General features: G+C 45.8%; 1 protein-coding gene across 2 annotated transcripts in view; it reads left to right on the forward strand.

Annotated features, from left to right (window-relative positions):
* Banf2 (BANF family member 2) overlaps positions 1-17,929 on the forward strand; it is a 42,353-nt gene that overhangs the window by 1,964 nt on the left and 22,460 nt on the right. The window contains exon 2 of one of the 2 annotated variants that reach the window (NM_001430378.1): positions 8,848-8,966. The exons of the other annotated variant lie outside the window; for it this stretch is intronic. The gene's annotated coding sequence lies outside the window, so the exon portion shown is untranslated. The remainder of the gene's footprint in view (positions 1-8,847; positions 8,967-17,929) is intronic. 2 annotated transcript variants of the gene reach the window in all.

Below are 17,929 nucleotides of genomic sequence, written 5' to 3' on the forward strand. Positions count from 1 at the left end.
CCCAAATTGGTGGCAGAAATGAGGCTAAAGAAGTTGGTGAATAGACTTCTAGTGCTACTAATGTGAAGGAAGACTCCAGTCAGTGTGTGGAACGCAGGGCCGCTGTTGCTGGCCTTGACTGTTGGTGGCTTTAACTGTTCTCCACTATTGAACTTGAAGAACCTTATTTAACTAAAAGAAAACAGAACCTTTAGAAAATTAATGGGGGACCAATCCCCAGAGCACATGATCAGACCTCTTGAACGCAAATCTGAGTTTGTGTCTGATGTATCCGATAGCCAGCACTGGTCAATAGAACTTTTTTCAGTGATAGGCCTGTTCTCTGCTTGTGCCAACCAGCAGGGCAGTCACTAGGCCCTTTGAGGCCATGGAGCCTTTAAAATGTGTCTACTGGGGCTGAAGAACTACATTTAAAATTTTAATGTAGATCACACTGCTATTCTTGGCTACAACTAACTAATGAGCTGGACAGGGTAACTCTAACTCCCTCCCGCTTCTGTGATGTCATCTCTGACCTCAGCTCCTCCCTCTCCAGTTCTCTCTCTCTCTCTCCTCTCTCTCTCTCTCTCTCTCTCTCTCTCTCTCTCTCTCTCTCTCTCTCTCTCTCTCTCTCTCTCTCTCTCTCTCTCTCTCTCTCTCTGCATCCACTCCCAGGCCGTCTACACTCTGGATTTTCTTGTGTTGCTTTCCTGACTGGTACTGTTTTCCAGGTCATCTCAGGGTCTCCTTTCTTGGCCACAGTTCGCTAGGAGGGTTCAGAAGAGGTCTCCCCTTAGAAGGAAGGCCCTCGTTTACCTGTGTCCAACCACACTACAACTCATTGTTCATCTTTCTGAAACCATCATCTCTGTTTTGTCTCATTTACTGGCATCCCCCAAGAGTTTCAGTTCCCAAGAGTTTCATTTCCCCCAGAGCGTGGGCGCTGTCTTCGCACCTGCCACCTCATGCCTGGGACAGTGCCTGAGAGGACAAGTGCTCACCCAGAATCCTCTCTAAGCTGATGAGCATGCTGCAGGCAGCCACGCTGTAGTGATGGGAGATGGTCAGCTCTTCCGGACCCTTACTGGGCTACCCCAGCAGGTAGCTTGGTGCAGCCAAAGTTACTTATTTCTTCTAATTCTATGGCTCAGAAACCAGTCGCTCGTCTTGGTGTGATATCGGTGAGGTTCACTTAACTGCGTTCAGCCATAGCAGAAGCTGAACCAGGTGGCCCGTGAAGGCCTCACTCACATGCCTGAGGCTTCTGGTCCCTCCTGGTAGCATTCCCTTGGAGGTAGCTTGGGTTTCCTCACAGCATGGTTATCAGGAGGAGGTTATCATATTTTAATGTGACAGTTAGCTTCTGAGGGAGAAAGTAGAAGATACCCGTTGTTTTCATCACACACATTGATCAAGCCAAGCTGTGGAGCAAGCCAAGACGAATGGGGGGGGGGGGAGTTCTTCTTTTCTTGGGTGGGCAGAAAGCATATAGCAAGAGGACAGACTCTGAGGGAGCCACCTTTGTAGGCAACCATGGGTACTACATTGTCCCCATTGTCCTTCAGCCTCTGGGGGCCTCTTAAATCCAGATCTTCTGGGTCTGGGTGGAGCCCAAGATTTCATTCTTTAAAAAAAAAGATATATATCTTTATGTATATATATACATATATAATCAATTATATATTAAATATATATATACAAGTAATCAATTAAACTCATTTATCAGAGGTAAATACATCTTCGTTCACGTCTTCTCAGGAAATGTTAAAAAAAAAAAACAAAACAAAACCCATAATCCCACATCCCAAATATGGCCATACATTCCTTCTTTTCTTTAATATTTAGTTTGCATCATGCCCCCTCCCCCGTAAAATTGGTGAGTGAGACTTTCACAGTTATAGGATTAGAAACGAAATTCAAACTGCACATAGTCTCTGACATACGATGGTCTGAAGTATGATATTTCAATCTTTTTAAAAACGCTTAAAGTTTTTTATAAGAATTTTTGCCTGCATCACATATGTGTACCACACGAATGCCGAGTGCCCACCGAGACCAGAAGGCACCAGACCCACTGGAACTTGAGTTACAGCTGGCTGTGAGGCACCGTTAGGGTGCTGGGATTCAAACCAGGGTCCTCTGCAAGAGCAGCAAGTGCCATCGACCATCTTGGTGATGACGTGAAAGCAACACGGACGCAGTAGAAATCGCACCTAGAACTCTGAATTACGACTTCTTCCTAGGATGATGACATGAGATCCAGTCATTTTTTGAGATGCTGGATAAGGGTCATGAGCTTCAGCTTCAGTCAGCCACCTGTTCATATGTAATCATGAAACTCACATGCAATCATGAGACGCAACCAAAGATTGTACAGGATCCTGCACTCAATAGCATACTCATCTTATTGAAATTTTCTTCTAGTTTGGCCCAACTTTGTGCTAATGTGTTTGAATGTGATTAAGGTACACTAAGGCAAGATGTTCAGTAAGTAAGGTTCTTAAATGCAATTTCAAGTTACAGTGTGCATATCAAGATGTAAACACATAAGTTAGGATTATCTGCAGTTTAAAGCATTTTTTCTGGTTGTGATACAGCCCTGCAACTCCAGGGGCCTAGGAGGTCAAGGCAGGAAAATCATAAATTCAAGAGCTGTCTGCACTATGTGTACAGCTAGAGGTTAGCCTGGGCAACTTGAACTCTGACTCAAGCTTTAAAAAAAAGGTAGAGAAAGTTCAGTGAGGCAGTGTTTGTCTAGCATTTGTGAGGCCCTAGTTGAATCTTCAGTGCTAAAGAGGAGGAGGAAGAGGTGGAGGAAGAGGAAGAGGAGGAGGAAGAGGAGGAGGAAGAGGAGGAGGGAGAGGAAGAGGAGGAGGAAGAAGAGGAGGAAGAGGAGGAGGAAGAGGAGGAGGAGGAAGAAGAGGAGGAAGAGAAAGGAGGGGGAAGAAGAGGAGGAAGAAGAAGAGGAGGAGGAGGAAAGGAGAAATTGATTGGAGCATATTAGGCCTTTGGCACTATTTCATGCCCTCAAGTCAAGGTTGAGAAGGATGTTAGATACCCTCTTCCTCCCCTAAGGATCTACCCCATAGAAGAGATGCCTGCCCCTGTGTTCTAAGCAACCCCATCAGAAGTCCTAGGATTCTCTGGTTGGCCCAGCTAGAGCCACACATCTATGTACACCAGTTACTATGAGGAAGTGGATGTGCTCTTTTGTGGCCAGACTGGATCACTGTGACTCTTTGAAGCCAAATGGTGGGTTGGTCCCTTCCAAGCCACATGAAATAATATCAGAAAAGGATCTTTTTTTCCTTACTGGAAAGGAAGAAGAGTTATTGAAAAGCACCCCCCAAAAAAATTAAAAAAAAAAAACAAACCAAACCAACTAATATAACAAAACAAACAAACACCTCCTCACCCCAGTTAGTCATGAGAGCTGGTATGGTTGACCCTGTTGACTGGGAGATTAGAGAGCAGACAGGGGCTTTGTAAGTTCCAGAGAGCCCACAGCAAATCAGACCTTCAAAACCATAGGACAACCTCAGAGGGGTCCTTAAATTAAACTCTAGGAAGAAAAAAAAAACTCCTAAAAGTTAGCCAAGGCATGCTCCATCCCCAGCATCCTGGTTCAAGGAATGTTAATTAGTGTTCCTTAAAGGGCAGTTGAGAATGTCTAGGTGGTAGTTTAGTGATTTGGTCTCCCAAATTATCAGCTCTTTTGTTCCACGGGACTTATCAGAGCCTTAAATAAACAGGAATACCCTGGATCCTCAAGGGTTGAGGGAAGATAGGAGGCAGTTGAAGGATTATTAATCTAATTCCACCAGTAGCAAATTGCCTGTGCTTCCCCTGCTTCAGGGCACAACCAGCAAAGACTTTAAGGCATCTGTGACCCAAAGCGGTGGAGGGTTTCTCACAACAGCCACCAGTGCTGAAACAGAGGTTAGCAGCTGGGGGTCTAATCCAAGGCACTGCAGATATGGCTTACCTAGAGATGTGCCATCCCCAAGAGGCCCTCAAAACTAAGGAAAACAAGTTCCTTGCTTCTTATGCAAAGTATTTCTAGGGACACAGAGGAAAGGCTGCTGGGGCAGGCAAGGATTCTGAGCCTCTGTCCCTCTCTGAGGCCCTCCCCTCCCAGTGCTGAACTGTCTGGAGTCCTACTGAAGCCCACCCATATATTTTTAGATTTTATCTTTTTCTGGAGACATTGTTACTCGGGCACAACTGAGGCGTACACAGCCATGTGCAGAGGCGATTGGAAAAAGTGGGTCCCACTCAACACTAATGGGCTGGGCAGGGAACTCAGTAAAGGATCTGTCAGATCCCCCAAGGTATCTCTCAGTAGTGTTCCCTCCTCTAGGGGTGGGCAGAGATCATTGGAATGAGGAAGGCTTAGACTGCTCTCGGGGGAGGTGGGCTGGAGAATGTCTCTATGAGCAAATAAAGGTCCAGAGGATGGTACTTTCCCTGGACCTTTGAAGAAGAAATTGTAAGCCAGGACCATGAATGAAACTCAGAATACGTTAGAGTTGCTATGTGTGATATCCATCTTATAGACGAAACCAAGGCCAAGAAAAAGTGGGCAAGTGACTCGGTCAAGTCACATGACTAGTTATATCTGGGATTGTTCCCATGGGCTGTGATGGACCGTGCCTCGTTCTGTGTATAAGCATCTCCTTGCTCTATCAGGAACTCTCCCATCCATACCACCCTTCCCCTTTCTTCTGTCTGGAGGGTGCCTGCTGTTTTTTCCTCACACACCTTGCGTAACTGCTCACAAGCTCCAATGTGGACCCTGTGAGGGGCAGTGGGTACTCAGAGAACCTTGGTCTAGCCTGGAATCCACCCCCTACTGCTGTAAGCCAGAGAAAGCAGGTGAAAGGTGTGGAAGGCTCCGTGGGTCTAGTCTTAGGAAAACACAACCAGCCAACCATTAAGATGACGTCACTGTGAAGCTAAGCCAGCTCGTGCTTAGCCGGAGCGGTGAGAGTCAGTGCCATGAGCCACACACTATGCCAGGCATGGGGTGGGAACTGAGGGGGAGTTATGCTTCCAGAGCACAGAACTTCCTGTTTTCTACTACAGAACCTATAGTGTGCTTATATGGGCAGCTTTGGTAATGGAGTCTTGGAATCCCACTGAGCCTGGGCCCTTCCAATGGGCTATTCAGTGACCCGGCATAAGCTTGATCCTGGACCACACGGGGGGTGGGGGGGAGCCATTGTTTGGTTGGTTCAAGTCCCAAGTAATTTTCTGAACACAGAAATCAAGCTGTGACTTCTAACCAAGTATATAACCTTAAGTATGCTATTAAACTCTTTAGCCCTGTTCCCTTATCTAGCAAGCTGGCTAGAATGCGTTTCTGATGGGGGTGTTCAGCCGACTCTGAAATAGCAACAGTCCTAGCCCTTCTAGAATAGAGACTTCTTTGGTGGCAGCTAGAATAGAGGTTGCAGGTGTGTGTGTGTCAAGTTCAAGGTGTCCAGGCAGTGAGCAGCAAACCAGCTACTTGTCCACCAGTGTCTTGGTGTGACTTCTGTCTCACATTGATGCCCAGTGTGAATCAAGCAGCATTCACTGTGCAGGTGAGATGGCTAGGGGCACAAGATGTGCAAAGGGCTCTCTCAGTTCTTTCCTATACAGGAGCACAGGTACCATATATGTGCCTTCAGTCCCTCCCAGATGACTCTACCCAAATTCCATGCAGTGGATGAGACCTGAGTGGAGTCCTTTCTGAACGCTTGTCCCACCTGAGCCTTGGAACGACATCCAGATGACACCAGAGCTCAAAGGCCTCTGAAAGAGCTGGAACCTGCTGAGCATGGCATGTGGAGCCAGGTCTGGAAACGCAGTCATCAGGGCAGGACCACTAGGATGAGCATCTCACTGCGGAACATGGGGGAAGAGAGGAGAATGGTGGTTACCTCTTAGTAGACAGCTTCTCAGGAAAGAGCGAAATTATCCCAAAGTAGCTTCATCCAAAGTTTAAGAGGAAACCACCAATCCATAGTGAAGGTTTCTTAGGAGATGGGACTTGCCTGAAAGCACTTTTAACCTGAGTCACCCAGACTACAGTAACTGAATGTCTGATGTCCATTGCATTTATGAGTACAAATGACGTCATTTCTTCTGGAAGCAAAGTCTGCAGCAGCAGAAGAAAACTGGTGGTATAGATTTATTTTGTTGGATTTGTGTTACAAATATGTAAGTTATTGGACAACAGTTAAAATTTGGCAACTTGAGGCAGGCATAGTGGTACATATTGATAATTCCAGCACTCAGACAGCTGGAAGAGAAGGGTCATCTCAGTCTGAGGCCAGCTCAAGGCAAGTTGTGTCTACATAACAAGATTTTGTCTCAAAAAGAAAAAAAAAAAGACAACACATACTTTAATTCTAGTACTTTGGAGACAGAGGCAGAAGACCAGGGACTCAAGTCCATCCTTAGCTACATAGGAAGTTCAAGAGGCCAGCCTGGGCTACATAAGACTATGTCTCAGAGCAAAGCAAAATAAACACCCCTGTTCGCCAGAAAGTGGAGGCAAGCATGGTGGTATCTTATAGTCTGAGTACTTGGAAGGCTGAGGCAGGGGGACTTGGGGGAGTTTGAAGCCAGCCTGGGTTACATTGCAAGGCTTTGTCTCAAGCAAGCAAGTAAACAAAAAAAAATGAAATGGAAATTTGTACACAGAAATCTAAATTTAAAATTTTGGACTTCTTGGCAAAAAGCTCTGCAAATCTGGTCAAACTTTTCCAAAGTAAGACCAACTTTTTAGAGAGAGGATATCCTTCAGATGGAGTGTAGGACCCGGCTCAGCCCCTGTCTCAGATGCAGTTCAAATCCCTACTTACCATTGCCCCTGCACTGTTTTTCCTCCAAGTTAATCGTCTTCTCTTGCCAGTTCCTTCTGGCTTTTGCATTTGTCACCTACTCCTGACCGTAAGCCCTTAATAGGTGTCTAACAGTCCTGCTTTCAAAAAGATTGTAGGACTAGGAGTTCTAGCTCTACACTCCTGGAGATCTAGTCTTGAGGCTGACCCTTAAAAGAGGCAGACTGCCCAGGCTAGGAAAGACAAGTTCACTTCTAAAGAGGTGCATCAACACATAGTTAGGCAAGCTTCTTTAAACATTTCAAAAATATCCAGACCTAGGAACTAAATCCAGGGTTTTATATATGCTAGGTAAGCATTTTACTGCTGGGATATACCTCAGCTTCCTGTTTAGGTTCGGTTTGGTTTGGTTTGGTTTGGTTTGGTTTGGTTTGGTTTGGTTTGGTTTGGTTTTGCTTTGTTTTGTTTTGTTTTGTTTTGTTTTGTTTTGTTTTGTTTTGTGACTCAGTGTTGCCCAGACTGGTTTTGAACCTGTGACAGCTTCTGGGGTCATCTTCCTTATTGAATCGAATGGCTACAAACCCTGCAGATGTCCAGAAATGGCCTTACTGCTTCTGACAGTTTGCAAAAGAACTCCAAGGATAATGCCATCAATTAAAGTGATGGCAGTCTTTGAGAAATCCTTTCCTGGGTGTTGGTGAGAACTCCTCTGAATTCCACAGAAGTTTAAAAGTCAGGTCTCGTACCGGCTCTTCTTCTGAAGCCAAACCCATCCAGTCTCCTGTTAGTTATTTATTTCATGGGGGGGGGGGTCGTCTTTGTTTTCAGTCTTGGTGACCCAGAAAGGGATCTAGGATAGTTTTTTGCATCTAACCTGTAGAGGTGTTCGCTGTTTTCTTAGGCTTCTGGGCCCTTGAGAATCTAACCCAATAGAATCTAACCCTTAGGCAGTTCCCAGACTTCTGTTGGTTTAACCGGACAGAGGTGGGCTATAACTCAGAGTCAGGGAAACTCAAGCCAGGTCTTTCCTCCAAAGCAAGGACTCAGAACCAGACGGAACTTAGCAGTGCTGCCCCGGCCCTGCCTCTGGTCTTCAGGGCCGCTCTTTGTCTGCTTCCCTGGTCTTCATTAGCCAGGCCCAGTGAGCACTGAGTTGAACTGGAGGGAGGAAAGCTTAGTCAGGCATGGGTGAATGCAGTGCAGGATCTCAGTAGGTAACTGGGTCCATTTATTGGGAGCGGGGGTGGGTGAGTATTTATGCTCCCAGGGAAGGTGGCTAGAGTCTCTGGGGCAAGGTTTGTGTGGCTATGTACCATTGGCCAGGGCAGGGGTGTTGGAAGTTCCTTATCTACATACTCAGGCTGTAAGGGATGGGAGACCTTATAAGGTCAAACAAGGAGTGAAGCCTGATAATTGTCAGGGTGTTCAATTCTTACTAGGGTTGATAGTGGGAAGCTGGCTTTGTGGCACCAGGTTGGGAGTGGGAAGATAGCCAACTCCTTCTGTCCCCATGTTTGAGGTATCAGATCAGAGATTGATGCCTCCTCGACCCTTCCCCCCACAACCTTGGGCTATTATGGTCCCACACTTCAGGACTCAAGTTCCCACAAAAGTCAATTCCTGTGGCTCTCTGCCCATGTGATACTGTGGCTGTGCTGTCCTGTGGGCTAGTCATATCAACGCATTTTCCTAAGTTGAGAAGTTGATTTGGGGAGATCCCTGTCACACAATAGGGAAGTCAGAAAGTGAGGCAGGATGGAGAAGTTGGCTATGAAGCAGGCTCTTTCCCTGAGCAGTATGCCCCCTGAGGACATTTGGGAGATTGGAGTTGTCCCACCTAAGGGGATAGGTGTATGTTGTCCACACATCCCTGGCTGGGTGATACTCCCAGACATGGACAGAGCCACAGTCATTGGCCTTTGTGGGAACTCTTAAGTCCTGAAGGACCAGAAGCAGGGCTGGGGGAGCATTTGCTAAGATTGTCCTGGAGCTACCCCAACCCTCAGCTTATACCCCACCTTTGTCTTTTATTGTCAAGATGTGCTCTTTGCTGATGTGGGCTCCATTTCCCTAAATCAACCAACCCCTCAGTTGGTTTTGAAGCAAAGTGTGGCAGAGGCTGTGAAGAGGCAGGCACTTCTGAATTGCTCAATCCATGTAAGTCCCAGAACTTGCCAGTGCAACTTGGTTTCTCATCTCTCACTTGCCCACAGTCTTTATCCCGTTTCTATTCCCAGAGTGAGCCCAGCTGGCACCAGGCCTCCTTTCCAGATGAGCAGGGACTTGCTGACAGCCAAACTAGTGTTTGGCTCCCAAACGACTTCTAAGGATGCCTTGTCCTGCCTCCATGGCCTCTCTAGCTGTGTCCTCCCATCTAGATTCCCCAGATTTGCTCCCTTGCTCTGTGGAGAGGAAGGCTCAAGGTGAAGTCAGGAACAAGTCTCAGAGGGAGGTCTCTGACATCTGAAGTGCTGCTGTATTGGGTCAGAAGCAGAGGCAGCTCTGGGGGCTTCTGAGAGTCCAAGTACGGGAGGGTTGCAAGAGACACAAACCTACAATAATCAAAGAAATGAGAGGTCATCAATTCGATTGTGACTGAAGTAGGGGTAAGAATGAGGAAGTATGGAGAGGTCTAATGGAGAGGATATGGAGGGCTTGGGAGGATATAATTATATTTTAGTTTTAAAACATGAAATTGTGAGGCTGGAAAGATGATTTTGCAGTTAAGAGTTTGGTTCCTTGTACCCATTTGGGGCAGTTTATAACTGCCTGGACCCTAGCTCCAGGGGATCATCACCTTCTTCTGGCCAATGTGGACAGCCACCTGAATGTGTACAGAGACATACGCATATGCACTCACGCGTGCGCAAATAAAACTTTGTAAACAAAATTAAAAGACGCCTACTTAAATAAACAACTAATGTTTTCAATGGAAGTCCATCGAGCATTCCCACGTATGCTGCAGAGTTATTAAATGTGTATATGATTTAACTTTTTTTCTTGAGATCATGTCTTAGCATGTAGCCCAGGCTAGCCTTAACTGTTCCAGCATTGTGCCTCAGGCTCCCAAGAATAAGCAACTTGTATTTTTATCTGCTAAGTCCATCAACCTGGCCTTGGGGAGTCAGAAACAACCTCCTGGGAGGTTTGTGCTACAGACAAGTACAACTACCCTCAGACAGCCCTATGTGCAACAGGCATACAGGTAGATACCCAGGGTCTGCCAACTGCTCATAAAAATTACTTTTGCCCAGGGACCTTAATGAATGCAGTGGAAGCCCAGATTCACTCTCATTATACTTACAAGTCAAAACAAACATACAAACCCCACAAAACCCACCTGTGCTTTTTCCTAGACATCTCTGCCCTGTGGGGTATAGGGAGACACAGCCTAGGCCTTGAAACATTTATGTCTTGGGTTCAGGGTTCATTTATTTCTTAGCAGCAGAGTCAGGGGTCGGGATTCACTCGCAGGCTCACCCGGACAGCAGACGGACAGGAGAGGAACTGGATAGTCTAATGTCAAGTGTAGCCAGCTCTTGCCTGCCCCCCCATACATTCTAGGGCACAATTCTGACGAGGGGAGACTAGGCCATTGTGCTACTGTGGTTACTTACAGGCCACAAAGGCAAGGGGGCTGGGCCTCTGAACCTTCCAGGTGACTCCAGGTTTGATGACTTTGTCTCCTAGGCAACGATCCTCCCACAGCTGAGAGGTTTGCTGTGAACCTGCAGCTACAAATGAGGCTTTCTGGCTGGGCAGAAGACCTGGACACAGCCTCCAGCAGCACTTACTGAGTTCCCCATGTCCTGTGTGGATACACAAGCCTGCAAGCCCGTTTCTGTCCAGTTCACTGGGAAATTGGATCTCCTTGGAGGCAGCTCTGCTCCTCTTGGTGGTCAGGGCATAGATAGGAACAGGAATGAGTGCTCTGGTGACAGTGCGGAGAGATTCTGAATACCTGTCAGGTCTGCAGGATGACACCCAATCCTTAAGGCACTGTCACTGCTCTGGCTTGTGATGTCTGGGCCATCCAGTCTGTTAGAGATGTCTTGATATACTTACTGCCTCAGCCTGTGGCCTGCACACTTACCCCTGGTGGTATGCTTCTCTCCCAGGGGTCCTCTTCATCCTGACATGAGGCTTCCACTTACTTATCAGCCCTTGAAACACATTCACTAGGTCCTTTCCTAGACATATGGGCTGTTTGGCGCAAAAACACCAAGGGCAACCCCTCAGATTCTCTTCCTAGACACTGTACGGGCTGCACCATCATCCACAACACTTGGGAAATGGTCCTGCTTTGCTTGTTTCTCTGTAAGCCCAAGGAGGCAGTCGCTAACTCAATGCACAACTTCAAACCCACCAGTCATCCAGATCTATCCCTCTGGGATCTTCAGGTCTACCACTTCCGGGTTTGTTCCAGAGGAGGAAAGGCAACCCCCGGCCCCTGTTTCCTGCTTCCTTGGCCCTCATTCCTCTTCTCCACCTGGCACTGCTTCCTCCTCTTCTCTGACACTGAAGACAGAGGAAGGAGAAATGAACTCATAAGGAATGGCACATGGAGAGGTTTAAAATGCACCTGTTCTGGTTCACCCATGCTCGCAGCAGATTTATTCATGATAGCCGAGTAGTAGTGTCTACTACTGAGTGAATGAATGGACAAGAAAGTATGTTCGGCCTTCCTATCTGTGCTCTCATACCCCAAAGTCAGGAGATAATCCTTAGAAAAAAACTGCATCTATATTAAACATGTACAGGCATGTTTTGCTGCCTCTGCACCTTAAACAATATTGTATGGTGTTTGTGTTCCTTGTGTACCATAACTTACTTAGAGATTACCTAAACTAAGCACACAGGCAGCTGCACATTACTCATATGCAATTACTACAGCCCTGGATGGAGGAGACTTGACTGTCTGTGGGTCATAGCATCATGGGCATGGAGGATGTCTTGAACCAAGGGACTGTTGTACCTCGGGAAGCCATATGGAGAAATAGTAGTCAGACTCATAAAGGGAAGAAATCTTGTCAGACATGACAATGCGGATGACCACGGATGGCCTTATGCTCAATGAAATAAATACAAAAACTCAAACACCATACAGTATTATGGTATGTGTACGGTTGGCAAGCGTAGCGACAGAAAGCTTGTTAAATCCCAGTTAAAACCATGAACAGTGAATTTAAGTTTACACAGATACAGATGCATCGTGACAGACACTAGAGTAAATACTGTTGCCGGTTTGTTTGTTTCTCCATCAGGGAATGAACCCCAGGGTCTTGAGCATGCAAGGGAAGGCTTAAACCCGTCCCACTCTTCTTCATTTCCTGTTTAAGAAATTTTTGTGTGCTCCCACACATGTGTGCATGTAAAATAAGTACACAACCAAACACTGGAAACGAATCACAAATTTATCCCAAAACGATTCTTTGGTACCCATATAATTTTATTATTAAAGACTAAAGCACATTTGCATACAAATAAGACGAGTATGGTCATTTGCTTTTACATTAAGTCTTGGCTGAAGACCATGGCTCAGTGGGGGAAGATCTCTTCCTGCAAGCATGAAGCCATGAGTTCAGATCCCCAGAACCCATGCAAAAGACACTCACAGTAGCATGCATCTGTAGTGCTATCACTCTTGTGGCAAGAAAGGAGGCGAAGGGGAGAATTCCTGGAAGCTCTCAGGTTGGGCAGCTTGGCGAGCAGCACCAAGATACCCTGGACAGGGTCGAAGGTGAGGACAGACATTAGAGATTGTTCTCTGACCTCCATATGTATGCTGTGGTGAGCTCACTCGGGCACTCACACAAACGTGCACAAATCATGTGTGTCACACATATACACCCCAAGACGAAAGGAAGAACGAATGAAGTCTTAGCCAAATCTGACTCTGCGGGATGTAGAACATCTTCACCATTTTTCAGCGTTGACTCGAATTTTGATTTTATAATTAGCAATGCTCATCTTTCCACTTTACATAAATATGTAGTACAAAATGGCAGAAGTATGCTTAGGACCATCTCAGAAGCTGTTAGAAATTCTGTCCTAATCCCAAGCTACAATTCAGTGAACATTTTTGTGTGTGTATGAAACACAGCTAGGCAACTCAAAGAGCAATTCTTAAAGTATTCCCACAGAGATGTACCTTATAGGATGGTGATTTTTCCATAGACTACCTACCAAAAACCCCAGTGCTAGCAGGAGTTTTGGCCAGGGTGGTACGATAACCCTCTCCAAACAGTATAGATCATTGCCATTGACCTTGGTTGCCTTCCAGAACTTGAAAGTAAGAGCCTACTACTAAAGACATTATACACTCTGGATACAGGTCTTGGAGAAATCCAGTTGGAACTGCCTGAGGACTGACTGGCTCTCATAGCATCAGAAGGTGCTGTGAAAGCTACCAAGAGAAAAAAGCTCTAAAGCCTGTGAACCACAACAATTACCAGCCTGGCAAGATAGCCCAGCAGTGTGATAGTGGCATTTTTATGTTGGGGTAACTGGAATTGGACTTAAGGCTCTCTCAGTAGAGGAGAATTCATCAGCCAACTATCTGAAGCTGGAGAAGTCGAAGGTCAAGAGGAGAATGTACTGCTGCTGCCGTTTTTCTAAACCAATATAATTTCTAGCTGTACTCTAAATACTTTTCCTTCTACCCAGATAAGTGTCGCCCTCATACTCATTGGAGAAGCTTCTTTTTGTTATGGAGTCTAGTACAGGGATTTACAATGCCACATCTACAACCCAACCCCTACCCTGAGAATCAGGGAAAATTGAAGACAAGGGGGAAGAAAGATTGTAAGAGTTGGAGGACCAGGACATTTGCCATGATTTAGTCTTCTATACATGACAGGGAAGCTGCATACAGAACATCCCAATGATATGGTGACCTAAACAAGGCCTGAGCAATGACACCAGTTGACATGCTAATGTGGATGGGGAAAACCTCACAAGGGCCCACCTCCAGATGAAGAGCTACTTCTAAGCAATCAATGGCTGCTAAGAGAAGGAGAATCAGTCTTCTCTAGGGACAAGTCCTCTGATAGGTTATTCATTCCCAAGTGGACAGCTTTAAACACATGTATATATGAGCAACACTAAAGAGAGATACACACACACACAGAGAGAGAGAGAGAGAGAGAGAGAGAGAGAGAGAGAGAGAGAGAGGTGACCATATATGTGGAAATTATGTAAATATAGTACTCATGTATAAAATTCTCAAAAACTAAAAAAATTAAATTTAAAAATAAAAATTTAAAAATTAAGAAGTTCTCTTACAGAGCAATCCAACAGCGTACTAATGTGATACCTACATGTTGAACAAGGACGAGGAACACATTAAGCCTTTGTTTTTCGTAGTTAAACCATAAGAAAAGTTTTTCTGCTCTCGGTAGGAAGACTGGAACTCACAGCTCACACAAGACCTGAGCTCGGCTGAGGTGTTTCAGGCAGTCCTTGTCGGTGTCACGTGTGTGCACTGCACATGTGTGCCGCGTATTCAGAAGTGAGACTGCAAGGAACCACGTGGTACAGCACAAGTGCACACTGGCAGAAACACCTTGGGTTCACTGTGTGTTTGATTTCAGATCATTGCCACATTTTTTGCAACCACTACATCAAGTTATGTGATCTCCTTCGGAGTCAGAACCCACAGTTTATGGAGCTGGCTGTTAATCTCTGTACTACTGAGCTTCGTCTTTCTCTCATCTGTTCTCCACATGACTGTTACTAAATCTGCTCTCAATCTTTTGCAGAGAATGGGGCCCCAAAGGAAGGGAACGTTTTCAGGAAGGACAGATATGACTGGGACCAGTCACAGCTAGAATAAAGGTACCATAGGCTAGGCAGGATTTTACAGAAGCTGAAAGATTGGAGGCTTAAGGCTAGGAATCAGGTGAGTCCGTGGCTGTGTGAACATGGGAGAGCATGCTGAGACACACCTAAAAGGTCTAGGTCAATCACATGGCACGGCTGCCTGCTGCCACCAAGATGGCACCAGGATGGTGATGTCTGTGTAAGGCTGTCAGGTTAGGTGTGGACCTTTGAATTACTGCAAGAAAGTGTCTGAGGCAACTGAGGAGAGTAAGAGGTTTTAGAAAGCACAAAGATGTGGAGACTGAAAGTCCAAAAATCACGATGCACTTGGTCTGGTGTGATGCCACTGTGCAAGGCACACGGTGGAGGGGGCAGGGAGGAGTATCACAGGGTAATCCAAGTAGAGAGAGCACTTTTATAGCAAGACTCCCAGAGAACCACCAAGGAGTCCTGTGAGAACTAGTTTCTGAGGGCACACACCAGTGACCCCCTAGGCCCCATCCTGAGAAGGGAGCTGACAGTCCTTTACAGTCTCTGGGGAAACATTCGAACCACACCCAAGCTTTAGTACATGGCATACTTTTTCACACTAAATTTTTGTAAGCAAAAATAATGATAAAAAGGACAATATCATAAATCTATAGACTAATAACATAGGGGTTTAATGTCATTATCAACTCTTATACATTGCACATAATTGATGACTGTATACATTGAACTTTGGGTGTATATGAATAGTGTGTGTGTGTACATGCACATGTGTATACTTTTGCATGTGTGGAGGTTAGAGGTTGATGCCACGAGTCTTAATTGCTCCTTATTTGTTTAAAAAATAGTGTGTATGCATGCACATGGGGTGTGTGTGTGTGTGTGTGTGTGTGTGAGAGAGAGAGAGAGAGAGAGAGAGAGAGAGAGAGAGAGAGAGAGAGAGAGGAGGGGCATGTCATGCATGCAGAGGTCAGAGGACAGCTTTGGGGTTGGATCCTTCATTCTGTCTTTATGTGGAATCGAACCCACATCACCAAGCTTGTGTGGGAAGGACCTTTACCTACCGAGCCATCTTTCTGACTCTCCACTTTAAATTTTCAGACAGAAGAATGATGATTGATCCTCACTGTCAACTTGATGAGATTTATAATCACCAGGGAAACAAACCTCTGGGTGTTTCTGCGAGAGATTTTTCTAGATTAGGGTAACTGAGGTAGGAAGACCCATCCTATATGTGGGTAACACAACTTCCATGAGCCAGGAGCTCCCAGAAAGCGTAAAGTGGGCTAAGCAGGGGCCCCCATCCCTCTCTGCTTCCTGACTGCTGATAGGATGTGACAGCTGTCTTAAGCTCCTGTCACCATGATAGACTTCACTCTGGAACCGTGAGCCAAAACTAACCCTCTTCTCTGAGTTCTTTTCAAACATTTTTATCATAGCAACAAGAAAGACATCTAATGCACAGGGTCTCTCGGTGACCATAGTGAGTGGCTAGCGAGCCCCAGTGAACCTCTTGCGGTCACCTTTCCAGGGCTGGAGCTTAGGTATGTGTCACCAGCCTGACCTTTTTACATGGGTGCTGGGGATGGAAGCCCATGCGGACATGGCACGCACTTTACACCTGAGCTAACTCCCTACTCCATTGCTAAATAGTCATCTATATGTTGGGCTATGCTGCAAATACTGCACTACCTTATGGGGTGACTCTAGGTCATAGGGAGTTTCAATCCATTTTAATCCTGGACCCTTTTCATACATAATGTCCATTGCTGACGAAAATGACCTCACCCAGTACATAACGGTACAATCTGATTCTGAAAGTGAGAAATTTACAGCCGTGGATGAGATGGTGCATAGGCGGACTTTGAGAACCATTAATTTTTCCTGGGAACTTTTGCGCGTGTCTTGGCTATACACTGTCTTGGTGTAGATCTGTAGAACGTTATTCACCACTGAAGAAGTGGGTCGAAGTTCTGAGGTATTCAGACATTTTTAATATTAGGAAGGCGATTTAATATAGTGCCTGCCTGTTCTGTGTCTCCCAGACATTCCCAGTGGAGTCTGGCCCAGCACCCTGTAAACAAACCCATTAATATTCTCTTGATGAAATGTATAAATACTTACACCAAATGGGATAATAGGGACTATAAATAGACTCATGCCCATTCAGGCTAGGTTTGGCTCTTAAGCAAGTATTCCTTGCCAAAAAATAAAATAAAAAAAAGAAGAAGAAATTTATCACTCTGGTTTTCAGAGCAATTTGGATTGGAAAACTGGTAGAACAGAGCCTGTTTGAGCTTTGTACCATCTGAAGACTGTAAATGAACAGAGGCCCAACGTGGCAAGAATCCAGCATGCACAGCTCCAATGCGCCTGGCATTCTGGTTTGACGAAGCACAGATGATTGGCTCATGCTTAGTGAACTGGCTACGGGCAGAACTTGGGCCAAACTCAGGACTCCTCCTTCCAGCCCAGCCACTCCAGCAGGACTTAGCAGCCACCTTTAGAAACACAAAGATACCTTGCAACAAAATCTAACCTTTATGACCTTTTCTTATATCCCTTTCCAGCGCCCCAAGGATGGGAGCCCTTCCTTCCCCTTGGTGATGTTAACTTCACTGGGTCCTACTATGGGCCTATGGAGAAGCTTCTGCTAGAGGCCCTGTCCTACAAACTCAAAGATTGTTTTTAAGTATGGATGATGCTCATTAAACCCCTGGGGATGGTTGAATTTACTTGGTCATCACTGGCAGACACACCAAGACAAAGATCTACGGTAGAAGGAACATTTGGAAGCCAGCAGAGGGATAGCAGAGAAATAAAAGATCTTGCTTTCCATTGTGGAAAGGGAACTAAGGGTGAGGACAGCAAATGTGACCTCTATGTTTGAAAGGCGAATATCAATGGTCATCTATGATGACTTTCTCTGTTTCCAAGGCCTACGCACATCCCAAGAGTCTACTGACTGAATTGAGTGAGCTAGTAAGTGAACTTTGGAACCCTGTTATGTAGGGTTCTTCGCTGTATAATCTCATCGTCAAAAAGTGGGCAATACTTTGATTTTTCCTAAGATAATTGAGAATTTCAAGGGTGGATGCCTTCAGACATGGCTGAATCCAGCTTGCCAGAGAACACTTGGGAATCTGTCCCTTTCTCCTCTCAGGACTGCTTTCCTTGTCATGTGGGGTCTTCGCTGGTGGTTTCACAATACTGCAGTGAGCAGTGTGTGTCTTGGACATAGTCCGTGAGCTGACTAACAAAATGCAGCCACCTGGAGCTCTCAGAAGCCATGAGAATGGTGCTTCCTTCTA

This window comes from Rattus norvegicus, chromosome 3, assembly GCF_021556685.1.
Source record: "Rattus norvegicus strain SHRSP/BbbUtx chromosome 3, alternate assembly SHRSP_T2T, whole genome shotgun sequence".
Taxonomy (NCBI): domain Eukaryota; kingdom Metazoa; phylum Chordata; class Mammalia; order Rodentia; family Muridae; genus Rattus; species Rattus norvegicus.